Here is a 12,500-nt window from a genome sequence, read left to right as displayed (position 1 = left end):
TGCAAAGCCTTTCCATCTCGACATGCCACATGCTATAAAATGACTGATGCTCACACACAGCCCTTGTGCGTGTCAGGGTCTACCCACACACGCTGCAACCAGGGCACGCCCACACCCACCTGACCTGGGAAGGCATGGGGGTCCAAATCCCACCCCTGGCACCCACCAGCTGAGTAATATGGGCCCATCACTTCATCTCATCGAGGCTTATCTCCTTCCTCTGGAACATGGGAGAGCAACAGCGCCTAATTCACCTGACTTGTGTGAAATCCAATTTGCAGTTTATTCATTCATTCAATCACTGATCAGATAGCAAGTCCCCTACCCTGTGCCGGGCCTGCCCTGAGCACAGGAGACACAACACTGACCAGAATCACCCACACCCTCATGGTGGTTCCATTCTAGCAGCAAGTAATGAATGAACTTAAATTTCAGATAATGCAGGGTGCCATGAGCGCAAGGAGACAGGGCGCTCTAGGAGTGCTGGGGGGCGGCTAGTCCAGACTGAGGGTTAGGGAGAGACCAGCTCACGCACACAGGCGCACCACATAGCTAGAAAATGTGTCTACTGTAATAGTATACCATATTAACACATTAAGAATTACACACTATAATGTATAATTATATGTATGATGCAGTATTGCCCTGCAGCACAGCGCAGCTGGGCTCCCTGAACTGTGAGGTACCTGCCAAAGCCAAAAGCCTAGGCAGCCTCACGGGAGTGGCCAGGATCTCCGGGGCTTTGCTGCTGCCGCTTCACTATCAGGGATGACTTCTAGGCTCACCCCACAGATAATTATACCTCTCCCGTCCCTACCCCTGCCACCCAAGTCCCCCTGCCCCTCCTCAGACCGAGTCTGCACGACCCCCCAAGAGGGCCGGGACCTCATCTGTCCTGCACAGGGACCAGCACCCAGCAGGTGCTCTGAAAGGCCGAAGGAACTAAGCAGGACTCAGGAGATGCTGCAAGTGCTGCCCAGCCCCCAGAACAGACCCACCTCCCCACGCCCCCAGCCCCAGAGCCAGAGGGAAGGCGCCCCATTTGCCCAGATTGACTGTAATGCTCAGATAGGGCAAGGGACTCCTCCAGCGCCTCTCCATTTCCTGCTCTGCTGGGACTTGCGCTCACCTCAATAACCGGCCCAGAGAGCCCTTCAGCTCACCACGCCTCAGCAACCGGGGTGCCGGGCCAGACCCACTGACCCCATCCAGCAGCCAAACCCACAGAGGGGCAGTGAGGTCACCCAGAGGTCGCACTGGTGTACATCCTGTCCCAAGGGAGACACCATGACCCATCCATGGCTCACCTCCTGCAGGGCCAGACAGGTCTGTCGAGCCCAGGGTGTGTGACAGGCCTTGTACTGCGTGCTTGGCCTGAGGCTGAGCCGATCAGCTGGCATGGGGTCAGAGCAGCACTGGCCTTGTCATCATAGGGGCGAGGGCGACACGTGCCTTCTGCAAACATCCGCCGCACACGCCCTAGGTCGCTATCACGGGGTCCCCTCTGCAAGGAGCAGTCGTGCGCAGCAAGGGTCTGTTGCAAGCGCCCTGACTGAGCAAAATCTCACGGGCGAAAAGAGGGCCATCGTTAGGGGGCTGAGGCGGCCAGGCTGCGGGGGAGGAGGAACAGAAGCCAGGAAGGGTTGAGGCAGGAGACGGAGGTCCTGGGGCCGAGGCTTAATGATACTGACGAGGGCTGAGCTGGGCATGGTGGGTCAGGACACCTGCATCCAGCAGTAGCCAGAGCGAACAGTCAGGGACAACACAGTGAGAGGGGAGCGCCCTTTCCTGAAGCCATAGTCAGGAGAGCCCCCAGGACCAAGAAGAGCAGCCTTCCCGTAAAGCTGGAGGCATGTGGCTCATGGAGACACTTAGCCAAAGGTTCCCCATTATATACCAGAAACCTGCCATCTGCAGATGCCTCTTCCTCCTCCTGCCCTAGGGACCACTCGGAAGCCCAGGGCCAGGTGTAAGATCATCCAACTGCCAAGGGGTCATCTTTCTGCCAGGGGGGACCCTGAGCTCTTTGAGGAGAACCGGGTGGTGCTTCCCTCAGGAAACCCCACCAGGACACAGGAGAGTGAAGTCTCCAAAGGGCGTGGGGTCAGGGATGGCACAGCCCCACCCAGGTTACCCGACCTGCTGCAGAGGCCATGGAACAAGGGTTGTCACACATAGCGTGAGCCGGGCACCCTTCCTCTTCCCTCTCCAGTGCTCCGGGCAGTTTGACAAAGCTGCTCAGCCCCACCTTTCAGTGAGGTCAGGGAATGAGCATCCAGCAGGGCTGGGACCCTTAGACCACACCCTTGTCACCTGGGAAACACCTGGGGCCAAAACACTTCAACTCAGCCTCTTGGCAGCTGCCTGATGACACATCTGCTCCAGACCCCAAACTGCAGGGCCAGTAAGATCTCTGACAGGGAGCTGGAAAATCTAACGTTTCCACTTCTTTTCTGGAATGGAAAGGGGTGAGGGTCATGCTACCTCTGCTCACACACCTCCAGAGATGGGACGTGGCCTCAAGGTGGCTGGGCCCCTAAATGACCACTCTGATAGGAAGTTCCTCCTCCTAGTGAGCTGACACCTGTCTGTTACTTCTGCGGCCCAGCCTCAGACCTGCCCACCGAGGGCATGCCATCAGACAGCCCGTCAACTACCTAAAGATGCCACGTCCCTCATCATTAATAATCACTGACAGGGTGGTGGCCACGTGCCAGGCGGCGAGCGAGGAGACAGAGAAGTAAGATAAGAGCCCTGCCCTGCCATCTGGTGGGGGAGGAAGCTCTCACAGAGGTGAGCCAAGAACTGTGCAAGCACATGGGGTGCCGCCACCTCTCAGCAGTCAAAGAAGGCTTCACAGAGGAGGCCATGCTCTGAGTGGACCTCCGGTCACCACGTGGGAAAGAACTTCCCAGGTACAGAGAAGAGCAGGTACCCAGCAAGGCCCAGGACTGGTGGGTTCTGAGAAACACAAAGGCCAGAGGCCAGACTAGGACAGGCCTGGGAGCCGCTCCCCTACTGTCACCCCCACCAAGTCACCTGCTCCAAGTTCCTGGCCCTTTCTCCAGGGCTCCTGGCTTCTCCCAGCCTCCTGGGCAGCAGAGGATCCTCTAGGGTAGAGAGTTTGCAAAGGTGGCCCTGGTGATGCCCGGCATTCATTCATTCACTCATTCATATTCTCTCTCCCACACACGTACACACTCAATCTCTCTCACCTGCTAGAACCGTCACAGGGCTCAGCTTTGCAGCCTGGGAGGCTTGTCCAGCCACTCACACTCCTCCCTCAGCTCACTGGACTGGTACCAAGTGAACTGAGATGGGTGGCAGGGGGTGACCCAAGGCGGAGAGCTCAGAGTCTTCTCCCAGATTCTGAAACGGCAACCCCCCACCCCCTCCCTACCAGAGCTCATTCACTCAGCAAATATTCATCAAGCTCCTATTCCTCTGTCAACACGGAACAAGTATATTTAAAAGTTTCCACCATTAGGTCACCACCATGAATCCCGGCACCCCTCAGACCTCCCAATCCATGGACTCATCGAATACGTATGGGCCTGCCATCCTGGACCAGCACCACTGTACACACTGGCTACACAGACATAAACCTGAGGGTTGGGGTCCTGGCCTTCACCAAGCTGACTCCCTAGAGGGGAGACAGATAATAAACAAGTAAACAGACAGGATAAGTGTTATGAAGATAAATACGGTGATGTAATAAAGTGAGAGTGGGGGTGGGGAGTGCTTTAGATTGGACGTCAGGCAAAATCTCTCTGAGAGGTGATGTCTGAGCTGAGACCTGAATGACGAGGAGCTTTTCCAAGCAAAAAATCCGGGGAAAGAGTGCTTCCATCAGAGGAAACAGGAAGTGCAAAGGCCCTGAGGTTACTGTTCCAGCAACAGAAAGGCCAGCACTGTTGGTGCTTAGTCAGCAAAGAGGAGCTCTGAAAAGCCATTTACTACCTTTATAAGCTCTTAGGTTTTGATTCTAGGTTAGGCCCGGGGTTTTTCCCTTCACTCTCCCCCTTTAGTACCATCGGGATGGGCTAGGTTGTGCTGCAGTAACTTCTTCCTTTACACCACACACCCACTGCTGGTCAGCTGGGGTTTCTGCCCTGCCTTGTCTTCACTCTGGGGCCTGAGCAGACAGACCAGCTACTCTCTGGAATTCTGTGCCAGAGGGAAGGAGAAAGTAAGACTAATCACATGCCAGGTTTTTACGTGGTCACCCTGAACATTAGGGGACAGGGAAGGCCAGTCCTACCCCGTGGCCAGGAGGAGAAACAGAAACGTGGGAGGCAGGACCTAGGACTACCAGGGCAAATGCTTGTTCACTGGTTGGAATCCTGGGGTCAGCGCTGAAACAGGCCTGTGATCTCCAACAGCACCATCACTGACGGACAGGTGGCAATGTCGCTCCTGAAAGCAAAGACTCATTTTGGCAACGGCAGAGGAAGTGGGTCCTACACCAGGCATCTCTTCTCTCTGTGCCCTGCAGTGGGCCTTTCCTCGGACCAGGTCTCCTGCTAGGTGTACACCCATCATGAGTACCCACCTACGCAGCCCCGCACAGGTGAGCCTCACGTCCTCCGGCCCCTCCTCCTCCTCGCCCAGAGCAGCGCCCAGACACATCATGTAAATCCCTTCATGGGGCAGAAGGTGGTCTGAAGCAGCAGCCTGGAATTAGAAAGGGGTCTTATTTCCCCCATCCTTCCTCAGACTCCGGATTCGCTCCCTTTGCTCTTCTCTCCCACTGCATGGGCCACCGAGCAGAGGACCTCCAGCTCTGATGCAGCCATGCCTCCTCTGGGTGAGGCCAAGAAACTCCCAAAACCATAAAGATGTCCAAACATTGGCCCAGCTTCCTCCAAACAGGCATAAACCGCCTCGCTCACATCCGGGCCCACCACGCCCCTCCTCTGGGCCTCAGGCACCATCTGGCCCATCCACCCTCCGGCAGCCCGCAGCTCCATGGTGGCGGAAGTGGGGATGGGAGAGAGACTCGGCCACACCCAACCCCAGCTCCCCCATGGCTCCGGGGGTCGGGGTGCCCTTGACGGTGCCTACCTTCACCCCTCGGCTGAGCAGTGACAGCCTGCACACTGGATTCCGTGCCAAGCCGCCCCAAATCCATTTATTTTTAGTCTGTTTGTTTATCTCATTTCAAGCTAACTCTGTGTCATCACTTGTTATCATAACAGAGAGCACCTGGAAGTGTCTTGGAAAAGCAACAGATAAGCTTTGGAGAGTGCCAGGGATTGCCAGGAACACCAACTGTGTTTCCAGCCTGATGCCCCAGTTGCGACAAAGCAGATTCCTTTCTTCCCTTCACGTGAAAAGCCTAATCCAGGTAAGCCAACCAAGAACGGCTGCCTGGACTCCCAAGACCTTCCTTCCCCCTCATCAGCCCTGTGCCTGGTGACGGGACTCACACTCGGTGACGTCAGCCTTGCACAGGGCTGAGTGCAGGTCCTGGCCAAGCACCAGGTCCCCGGAGTGTCAGTGTTTTCTCTCCACTCCCCATGCCAGCCTTGAGCCCACCCGTCCACCAAGAGCCAGGGCCGCAAGGGATCAGGACAGTCTTGAGGGCAGGACCACACAGTCATCTATTTGGACAGGCCAGGAGGGCACAGGAATAATCATCCTTACCGAGTCCTGCCGAGCCCGTCACCTGAGAGGCCGCAGACAATGGTGGCAGGGCCAGCCTTCTGCTACCACAGCTGGGTGTTGCAGGCCACACAGCAGTCCCCAGGGGGGCTGACCCAGCGTGTCGCCCTCATTCTGATCTGCCTCCCGCAGGGTTCCGAGACCCAAGCCCTCTCTCAGCCTGGCTTCTATCACCACCGTCACCACCATCACAATGGCTCCCCTGGCTAAGCACCTGCCGTACCCGGACCCTGTGCTAGGCTCTTTCCAGACAGTGAGCCTCGTGGCAACCCTCCTCCTCATCACATTAGAACAGTTAAACAGCTTGCCTTGGTCATCATGCAAGAAGCCGCAGAAGCCGAAGCCATCATCTACGTCTTGCTCTGTCTGGCCCTCATCCCTGGTTGTAAAGAAGAAAGGGTGACAGAGAGCCCACTGAGAATGCCTCTCCACCTAGATTCCACCAGGATTCAGGGGCCCAGGTCCAACCTCAGCCAGCGCCTCCCCAGAGGGCACCTACTGCGTGCTAGCCATGTGCGAGGGCCATGCCAGAGATGTGCAAGGAGGAAGCAGCCGTCCCTGCTCTCCAGAGGGCCCAGCCTGGTTGGCAGACCTGTGCCCGGCTCCCAGAGAGAGCACCAGAAGGCTTCCGACAGAGTGGGGGCCCCTTCCCACCCCCTGTCCTCCCTGACCCAGGCTCTCATCACCTCAGACTCCTGAACGGCCTTTGGAATCGTCTCCTCTTTTCAGTCCATTGACACGTGACCAGGCGGCTCTGACTGTCACTCTCCTGCTGAGAACCTTCAGCGGCTCTCATCCCCTTACCCACTCACGCACCAGGTATGGAGCGCCCACCACCTGCTGGGCACTGTGCCGGGAGCCGGGGCTGCAGCGACAGGCAAGACAACAATGCTTGTGTCCTAGCTGAGGGGGCAGCTCGTGCTCTCCAGGGCAAGGCTAGACCTCCAGCGTCCAAGGGCACGAGCTCTGTGCTCAGACCCACAACCTCAAGTCTCACACCTGCTAACCACTGTGCATGTGGGCTGTGATTATTACCACAACTACCACTGCCACTCTAGTCCCTTGGACCCTGGAGACTGACCCTGAAGTGGCCCCTGGGCAGAGAGAGCTGGTCGCCGTGGCCGGAGAATGACTCCTGGGTGACGCCTTTGACCTCGGTCTCAGGGGATGTGAGTGTGGAGTAAAGAAACAAGACGATCCCAGGCCCGAGGAGTAGACCTGACAGAGGCCAAAAGGCACAGCGTGTGTCTGGGGAGGGCGGGTTGGCAGATCTGGATGGAGATGGAGTTTGGAGAGGAGAGCTGGAGGCCAGGGCCGGTCAGAGGGGGACTTTGTTCTTATCCATGGAGGCTTCTAGGCGAGCAGTGCCACACCCAGAACTGCCATGAAAGGGAGAAAGTTTGCTAAGGAGCCACAGTGGTCAAGACAGAGAGCGGGGGAGAGACCGGAGTCAGGCGGGAACCAGGCGAGAAGTACGGAGGGGCCACCCTTGCGCTGGGGCCCGAGGCACGGAGGGGAGAAGGCAGAGCGTGGAGAACAGGCCTTAAAAACCGAGAGCTCACAAGGGCAGGGGGCGGGAGCAGGTCCACACACTAGACGGACACGTGCGGGGCTCACCCACCATGTAGGCCCTGCAGTACAGAAAGCTCCGGGCAGCGAGGATGCCCTGGCCTGGAGCCTGACAGCTCGGCGAGGAGCAGGGTGTCCCACAGCAGCTGCCCTGGCTCTAAATCCCAAGGGTGGGAAAGCTCTCGACACAACATAGCATCTGCCTCCCTGCCTCCTGATGGATGGGACTGGCCACCAGGCCAGATAGGGAGAGGGCTGCCCCCGACTCTTCCCTTGGCCTAAAGAGTCCAAGTTCTCTTCTCCATCGCCAGAGAGAAATGAAATCAATGCCCTGTCCCCCCAGTACTCCAGGCAGGCAGCCCCCTCCTCACCCGACCCTTGGCAGAGTGGCCCTGCCAACCCCGTCCCAGGTCCCCTTTGCCCCTTCCCGACCGGCGTGTGTCACTGAGCGAGCATTGGTTAATGGGCTCTGGAGAGAGCCAACCTGCCAGTGAAGGGACAGACATGCCACCACTCACATGGCCCTCTGCTTAAACCTGCCCGGGAGCTACGCGTGGCTTTCAACACATGTAAAAGAGCTCAGTCATCCACAACCATATCAACACAGATCAAAACTGCAATGAGATACCACTTTTCATCAATCGGATTGGCAAAGATCAGCACAACTGATACTGCTCCACGTAGGTGGAGATGTGGGGAAGCAAGCCACTCACACCTCGTTGGCAAGACAGGAAAGTGGAACGGGGCAACATGGCAGAATCAAGCAAACTTAAAAATGCATATCTGCTTCGATCAGCACATCCCCTGTAGGGATTTCTCCTGCAGGTGCACATGTTAACTAAGACATTGGCTGTAGCAGCATCTCTTATTATAGCAAAGACAGAAAGCAGCCACAAAGCCCATCCATGGGGCACTGGTCCAAGAATGTATGGTCTGGCTACATAACGGAATAATATGCAGCCAGTAAAAAGAATAAGGCAGCTCTGTGTGAGCTGATACAGGATGAGTGTTGAGATATGCCGAGTATTAAAAGGAAAAAAAACAATCAGGCAGCTTGGCGTATGGAGTACACTGCTATTCACAGAAAGAAAAAGTTTGGAGGTATCAGATACATGCACAAGCACTGACCCCTGTATGCTTGACTGAGCACACCTCTGGGAGGGCATAAAGGATGCCCTGGAAACACTGGTTGCCTCTGGGGAAGGGAACTGATGGCTGGAAACAGGCAGAGGGATGCAGATATCACTGTCTACCCTTTTGCACCATATACCCTACACGAGTATCACCCAGTGTCCATATTACCTTAAGGAAATCAACAAGGAACTCTCTTATGGGATAGCATTTCTCATGCCTGCACCCATCTATGTTAGATTTCCCGCCCCTACCCCAGGAGATCTCACACAACTGTACCCATGTGCTGTTTTCACCAAATCCTCAGTGCCTGACACTATGCCCAGCACACGGGGTGCTCAGCAAAGGGGTTGAGCACCAGCCCCTCCAGTTCCAGGGTCTCCACCTCTTCCTGGAAGCCAGCAGAGGCCAGAGCTTGCTCTCCTCCGTCAGGAGGATGGGGGGAGGCCGTTGGGCAGTGGACCGGGCCATCAGCCTCCAACTGTATTGCTCCCCCAAAAACACATCCATGAAGCCAGTGCTCCGTATCCTGGAAGGACCCTTGAGGCAGGCAAGGCGCCAGCAGAGCGCCCACAGCGAGCTGCCTGTGGTCCGGGGAATGGCCTCTGTTGACTAATTTCTGTACATAATTCCACCCAGGATGAGTCAACAACAGGGCAGACAGGAGTCCCCACAGGCCGGCCCCAAACCTGTTGAGAAGGTGGGAAGGCAGAGCATGGGGAGTCCAGACACTGAGAGAGGCCCCCCAGTCCCCTCAGATCAGGATACCTCCACCTGCAGGTACGGACCTTGCTTCCGTGAGGGTCCCCCAGGCCCTGCCACAGGGTCGACTGCCCAGGATGGGGAAGGGGCCCTGCCCCTCAGCAGCACCCAGACAGGCCCCTCACTGCAGTGGGCCTCTGATCCATCAGCTGGGCTGGGCCAGCCCACTCCACCAGATTCCACCTAACCACCCTGCAGAGGCAGCCACTGATTATGCAACACCACCATTTATCAAGCCCGTGTCCCGCAGCAAGTCACCGTGACCTGGCAGTGGGCCGAGGGGCTGACCCTTCTTACCCCACTGGGTACCCGCCTGAACAGGCAGGCTTTTCCAGACACTCAGATTCTACCACACCGCTTACTGCCTGGGTCATCTGGGGCCAGCCCTTTTGTTTCTGGTGCCTCAGTTTCCTTGCCTGTCAAGTGGGCTCCTGACACCCCCCTCTCAGGGTTGTTATGAGGACTGAATGGGCTCTTAAGCCCAGTGTACTTAGCACATGGTAAGAGCTCAGTCACTGGCCACTGCCATCAGAATTCCCAGGAAATCCATTCTGTTCTACCTCCCAGGGCCTTCCCTGCAGCATGTAGGTCTGGGCTGGGAGGGGCAAGAGGAGGTCTAAGGAGAGGAAGGCCACTCCCGCCTGGCCTTGGTGCTTTGCAAAGACCAGTAGCAGCACCTCCATCCGTACCTTTGTTTGCTCTCACGTCTCGGCTCCCCCGCGCTGGCCTTCCCATCTCCAGCCCCTGCTCCTGGAGCAGCAGCAAATCCTTGTCAGCAAACAGCATGATAATTGCTTCTTGGCAGGGTTTCAAATGATATCACAGGACTGGGCTGCTCAATTTGAGCGAATGGAAAGGGGGAAGGAGGGGCACCCAGCAACTCTCGCAAGAGCCCGGGGTGATGGGTAGCTCCAATTACTAATTAATTGACTGCTCAGATGGAACAAATCTGAAACCCCAACAGGTTGGGCAAGCGAGTCCTGGGCTCCCCGCCAGCCCCTTTCATCAAAAGAGATCAGAGCTCTGGTCCTGACCACCTTCGGGATGGGGAGCCCTGGAGTCCTGCCACCCAGTGTCCAGAGAAGCCAACAGAGCCCATGACCTTGTCCTGGCCAGGAGGCCTCCTGGACCCTTCACTCAATCACTTGTCCAGCCAGCATGTGTTGAGCTCCCAGTATTCATTACTGGACTGTAGGCTTCGGGGGGTTGGAGACTCATCTGTAGTACTCCCTGATGCACCCCAGTCCTAGCACAGTGCCTGGCATAAAACAAGAACGAAATGCAATACTGAATACTAAGTATGGTGCTAGGTTCTTAGGATACAGTACTGAACAAATGCAGGTTCTGGTGCCAGGATCGCTGTCAACCAAATAAACAATTAGAAGCAATACTGCAATCACAGTAAGTGCCATGAAGAGGCCCGCAGAGGCAAGGGAAAGATAATAGTGGAACATGTCCCCAACTGGGAGGTCAGGGACCCAGACACTAGAGTGAGGAGGGGTCTGGGGTGACTTCTCCCAGTCCCACTCTCCCTGAGCTTCCCCAACATGGGCACTGGCACCACCCTTCCACCACAGAAGACCACCCACTCAGTGGTCTCACCAGCCAGCAGGTGGGGTAGGGTGTTGGCTGGGAGGATTTCCTGGAGAAATTGTGCCTCCAGGGCACTGCCTGCTGCAGTGGCGGTAACAAGCATGAACAGACGCACGGGACCCTGAGACCATGTGGGACCCCCAATTCCCCAGGCACTTTGCTTCAGAGACAGGTCATGGTGACATTCGCAGAAGACCCAGACCACCATTCTCAGGGCCTGAATGTCAAGGTGTAGCATCCTCCTCCCCATTTACCTTGTGCTCCTGGGAACTGACAAGGGCATGCTTCTAAAAGAGCATATTTGGGGAGGGTGGGGCACAGGCCTGCATTTGAGTCTCAACTCTGCTTCTCCTGGCTGTGAGATGCGGGATGAATGACCAAGCTACATTTTCTGTAAGATGGAGTCAAACTGTCAGCAGAGGCCCTGCCACCACGTCACACAGACGAAAAGACAGGCACACAGACCCCTGAGGCTGACCAGTGGTGACTTCCAGCACCCTGTCTTCCTTTTCTGATCATTATTGGGGTATGGTATGGGAAACCAGCCTGGGGCCCAATTTCTGCTTCTCTCTACCCGTCTTTCCACCTGTCCCACATTTTACCATCCCAGGTGTGCATGCCTCCTCTCTGAACCAGGAATCATGCACCTGGGTCCGGGGTCCTTTCACACCCAGAGCTGCCTAATATTTGGAAAGTGGAGAATCTTTTTAAACTATTACCTGTATCAATATTAGTCAGAATTTCTACCAAACAGGAGCTTAAAGGGGGTCATCTGCTTAGAAGGGGGAGGGGGGCTAGGAACTTGTCTAGAAACACAGTATTTTTACATAGATTTTGTGTTTATTTGGGGTCTTTGGGGAGGTGCTGATGGAGGCGGGGGGCAGGGCACCCTTGACACCAGCACTGTTGTTAATAGTAACAACAAAAAACACTTCCATTGATGCTAGCAAAGCACTGTGCCAAGAGCTTTACATACGACTTCTCACTTAATTCTCTTAATATCCAATTAGGTATTATGTCCATTTTACAGATAAGTAAACCGAGGTTTAGAGAGGCTAAGTAACTTGCCCAAGTTCTTGCAGCTGGCTCAGAACGAGAGGCAAGACTTGAACCCAGGTCTGCCAGATGGCAAATCCACCACTGCTGTTAAATGCAACTGCTACCTTCCTGGCCATGCTCCACTCTCCTTCCACTCGAGGACACCCGTCCCACCCGCTCGACCACCCAGGCCGCCAGGCTGCAGCTGGAGGGCTTCAAACTTCAAACTTCCCGCAAATGCATTTCTGAGCAGGATCTTTTTTTTTTTTTTTTTTTTCCTGGCGGGAGGCTGAAAAGTCTGTTCCTCTTGGTTGCTGCTATCTAGGACTTTTGAAAACATTACAGGGACTCAAAACAACTCAGAAGGTTGGTGGATGCTCGCTCAGGTCTGAGCCCCTGGCTGGGGATCCTCCCCCAAATGAGGAAGTGTGGGAGCTGCTCCAAATTCCCCTCTGAGGACTGTGCTCCCTCCCTGACACACCTGACAGATTCTCTTCCACAGATGCCGGCCCAGCCCCTGGGACCTCACCGCACAATGAGGCCCACACCTGAGAGGAATGTCTGTAAATCCTGGGGCTCTGCACAGGGCAGCCAGAGCACAGGGAACGGCAGCAAATCCCAGGATAAAAGCAGAAGCCATCCTGTTGACAATTCATTCGTCTTTCTCCCCCAAATCCATCCACAACAGAACTGTTAAGCTCATGTTTCCTCTCCTGTTGCAAACAATTGTAAAAATGACTGGT

Source organism: Balaenoptera borealis, assembly GCF_965194805.1.
Source record: "Balaenoptera borealis genome assembly, chromosome: 2".
NCBI classification, from domain to species: Eukaryota; Metazoa; Chordata; class Mammalia; order Artiodactyla; family Balaenopteridae; genus Balaenoptera; species Balaenoptera borealis.
Note: the sequence above shows the minus strand (reverse complement) of the source record.